Source organism: Mauremys mutica, chromosome 11, assembly GCF_020497125.1.
Source record: "Mauremys mutica isolate MM-2020 ecotype Southern chromosome 11, ASM2049712v1, whole genome shotgun sequence".
NCBI lineage: Eukaryota > Metazoa > Chordata > Testudines > Geoemydidae > Mauremys > Mauremys mutica.
The window spans coordinates 11794608-11799124 of record NC_059082.1 but is presented as its reverse complement, the minus strand read 5'-3'; the positions used below and the strand labels follow the sequence as shown (position 1 = coordinate 11799124).

The following is a 4517-nucleotide window of genomic DNA, read 5'->3' as shown; positions in this document are numbered from 1 at the left end:
AGTTAAAGTGATATGGATGTGCATATACTAGGAATTGGACTTAAGACCAGCAATTCATGTCGCATAATAATACCTTTCTTGTTCCTGAGTTGGACTGGATTTGAACCCATGACCTAGAGATAAAAAGCACCATAGTCCATTACCCACCCTCTGGGACAACCAGCCTCCTTGTGTTAGGAAACTAAGGCCAGGCTACTACCCTGCCTTCCTCAGGTTTAACCTCCCTCTCCCCCTTCCAGTCCTCATTGCCTGCTGGGCATGACAAGAATAAAAGGAGGAGCAATGAGAGCCTTATGCTGAGCCTCTAAACCATTATGCAGTGCTGTAGCGTGAAGCCAGCCGGAGTCTGCCTTCAAATGGGAGAAGGATACTCAGAGGCACTGAGAGAGTGTGTTGTGGAGAGAAACCTGGATGAAGTTGTACCAAGTTAGTGGGTTTACTTGACAAGAAATGGCAGAGTGTTAACATTTGGGGAGAGGGTCCTGCAGCTGGCAAAAAATCATGAGGGGGTGCATGCGTGTGGATCATGTGCAGAATGGGAGGGAAGATTGTGTATGGTAGTAAGAGCAACACCAGCCCAATGGCTCCTTCCACTGGCAAAGCCCTGATGGTGAAGCGGTGATGGGCAGGTTCAACCACCTCTGGCAGGAGCAGCAGAGCCTGGCCTTGAAGGCAGCTGAGCTGGAGCTGCCTGAGCACAGCCTACTCATTGAGGTGTTGCATGGTGGGCGGGGTACTGGAGGTCCTCCCTGCCCTGGAGAACAACAAAGAGCAGGAGACCCTGAACCAGCAGCTGCAGATGAAGGGTCAGGAGCTGAATGAGTTCTGGGAGAAGCACAGCATTCACCTGATGAGCGAGGGCAGGAGCCAAGATGGGTTCTGCTGGGGTCCTGGCTTCCCAGTAGGGAGCCCGGGGGGGTGGGCCTGGCTTGTGGTCATGTCTAGACTCCTCCCCCTTCTGAGGCTTAACTTTATTATTTGGTGCCACTCTTGTAATCCTTTTTGTTAGAGAAACGTTTGTATATTAAAAACGAAACATCATGGAGCACGGGGCCACTTCTTCCCTCCTCCACCACCAGGCAGCATGTACAGTGCCTGTGGAGAGAGACAGACTTGGGCTATAGGCTTCTGCACTCCTCATTCTGAGCCACTGGTTTTCAGTCCCCTTCTTCACACCACCCTTCCATGGGGCAAGATACTAGGGCAGCTGGGAAGACACAAACACAAGCTCCTCCGAGTCGGCAGTGCTGTTTTATAACCAGAATCTGGGCGAAATGTGGGAGGGGAAACCCTTAAACCCTACCAAAACAGGATGCTTCACTACGCATGCTTCTCCCCCGGGGAACAGCAGGAGAGAGAACGGACAACCAGTGACAGATGTGTCATCACGTTGATTAATGCACTATTGCAAGATGCTCAGATACTATGTTGATGAGCTCAGTACAGAAACCTATTTAGAAGAAAATGGAATAGAGCTGCCTGTCCCCTTAGAATCCTCTTCAACCCCCTTCCTAGCATAGACTGGGTATAACCCCCCTGGCCCTAACTTTTGGCCAACCCAAAGAACAAGAGATTTTTCCATTTTACTGTCCTCCTGACTGCTGAGCTGACAAACCAGTAACATCAGAAGTCAGCAATGCTGCAGCTTAATGCTGACACTTCTCAGGGTGGGGGTGGGGTGCAGGTGAACGTGCCTGGGTTTCCCTCTCCCTTTATCCAATAGGCACATAATTAAAGGTAAATAGCCTCCGGGGCCTTCAGAGTTGCTGCCCAAAATGTATTTCTAAACTTGGATTAGTCAAACATGACATTCTCCTGTTTGGAGGAGCTCAGATTGGACAGAGCCTGACAAACAGAGCATTCTTACGGCGATGCGCCTGCGCATTTCTTATCTCAGCTTGTTCTGAGCCTTGAAGGCACCAGCCTACGTCCTCTGGCAGCCCCAAAGCGCCTTGCCTGCAAAGAAACGTGCTAAATCCGCACAGAGTCAACCACAAAGGGGAGGTGGGGTCTCTCAGGTGCCATTTCTAATCTCTCTTTATGTCTAGCTCACTCACTCAAATCCAACCCAGATCAGTAGCGAAGGGAAGCCATAACCCTCGGATGACTGTGCGGTTGTCTGTGTGAAATGTCAGCGAGCCTCAGTCCAGGTGCTGGTAGACTGGTGTCCCCCCCACCCCTGACAAGTATCAGCACCTCAAATAGCAAAAATGGGCACTCTTGCTTCTAGTCTCAGCAAAAGAACCATGTTGGGTATGGTGATTAAATGTAATCACTAGGTGGTTCCTCCCAGTCAGTGTGGACAGTGGCCTGTTACTGGGGTAGCCTGGTGGGCATTGTGCCGCCACTGTTCATGTTATACCTGTCCTACAGTTAGCTAGGGGGCCCCATTCCGCAGGGCTGTCCATCTGGCACATTTCATGAGCTCTCAGCTTCATGCGGTGGGGAAAAAACAGGAAGCAAATGTTATTTGAACCTCAAAATAATGTTGTGTTTTGCGGCTTAGGTACTGGCTTGGGCTGGTTCTCCCCATACTGTCTATTGCGATAGACACTAAGGAACACTGAGACAAGTAATGGAAACAGCTCCCGGCAATATAATGCTATGAGGGCGGTCCTGCGAAGCAACAGTAAATGACAGTGTGATGTTTGTACAACCGCATCTTCTCTCCATGGAACTCAGTGTTCGGTGAAGTCAGGATATATCATTATCAACTCCATTTGTTGAGGGGAAACAGAGGCATGGAGACATTTATTAATTTACCGGCAATCACAGAGTAATCCAGTGGTTTAGTCAGGTGTGCAACCCACAGATCTGGCTCCTAGTCGGCTTCATAACTGACTTCACTCCTCCCTACCTCTTCTCCTAATCCCCCCCCCCCTCCACAAAACACCCCACATGCTCTTGCTTTGTGTAATCGCTCCAGATGCTGCAATTTGTCCATTCTCCCCGGCTGTGGTTTTTCAGCAATGCAACACTCGCCCTCTTCAAAGGGCCGGCTGCCCAAAAAGTGACAGGAGCTCATTCCAAGGTAGAACAGGTTTCTGCAGGTCTCGCACTGAGGAACATGTGAACAGACAGGAGAAGAAAGATGCTCTCTGCCAGGCCCTTCCACTAAACCTGTGGAGAAGGGGGGAAGAAGAACTGACATGGCAGCAGAAGGGACATTCCTCTCTAGCAAAACATTGGTGCCTTCAGCCCCTCTCCCGCTCTCCCTGATGCCTTAAAGAACATGAAAACCCAAGTGTCTGGTGTGCACTCTTGGCCCTGATAAACAGCTTCTGCCTGTAGGCAAAATAAGCGCCACTTGGACAGCTAGATGAAGACATCACTCGTCAAGCCTGAGTCCTTTTAGGTAACAAATCTCTTACTGCTTTATTCACAAGAATGTCTGCATAACACACTCACACCCGAGGGTGTCTACTGTCTTCAAAGCCACCGGGGCCCCCTCCTGCTTCCCTCCCCTTCCCTCCCCACCTCCCAGCTGCACCTTGCTTTGCAGGCGGAGGGATGGGGCAGAAATGCTTTGCTTCAGGATCTCTTGCAACAACAGGAAAAAATCCACATGTAGTTAGAATGTGCTTGTCTCCCAGCCTCTGGCTCCTCCCTCCAGTCATGTTAGCAAACAAACCTGAACGGCGGACAGAATGTGCAGAAGAAGAGCCGAATCAGATTTCAGGAAGGGAGCAGATTTCCACTTCAAGGCTCCAAGGGGTCGTTATGAAACAGCCTGTTTCATGGATCTTCTCTCTCTCTCTCTCTCTTCCCATGCCCTTTCCATTCACTCATCTAGCACTGGACTCCTCTCTGTCTCGCCTCAAAGTCTCCCCACTCTTGATGCAAGAGCAGAACCTTTGCATCTCCTGCCATCCCGCACTGCCTTCCTGTCCACTTCCGACCAGAAACGTTAGAGGTGCCAGAGACCAATTAGGTTAGGTGAACCAATCTGTTCCCATCTTTGGGCAGGATTTGTTGCTAATGCATTTTTTCTGATAAGGTTACGCTCATCTTGTAGCAAAGCCATCTCGCACTGGCCACTGATGGAGTCTGGATACCAGACCAATGGCTCACTATGCTGGCCGAGTACAGCAATTCTGTGTTTCCAGCCTATCCACTCCCCCTTACATATCTGATCTCAGCTACCGACCTGTTCTCCCTTGCTGTGACTTTAAAATCTCGCTCTCCCTCAGCTGTTCTATAATAATACTTTGCACATCTCTAGCACCTTTTCTTCAGAGGATCTCAAAGCTAACGAGGAGACAGTGCTAAGACTTGAGAAACCAGAAGGGATGTAACTCTTCCTTGAGAAGTATGAGTAGGCCGGGTCTGTCATGCATCAGGTAATGGGCTGCACTGCAGAGTGTGCGAGAGAATCCATTTGAGAATGGAGGGCACCCGCTTTATGGGCCAGTGCATCGGTGACTCCTAGTGTCTATCTTTGGAGAGCCATCCATGACCACTCATCCCATCCTCCCATCTCGCAGGGGAAATATGAAAGAAGGATAAGCAGCAGAGAA

General features: G+C 50.0%; 1 pseudogene; it reads left to right on the top strand.

Annotated features, from left to right (window-relative positions):
• Positions 1–526: 526 nt before the first annotated feature.
• On the top strand, positions 527–4295 carry LOC123344049 (annotated as a pseudogene).
• Positions 4296–4517: the final 222 nt, after the last annotated feature.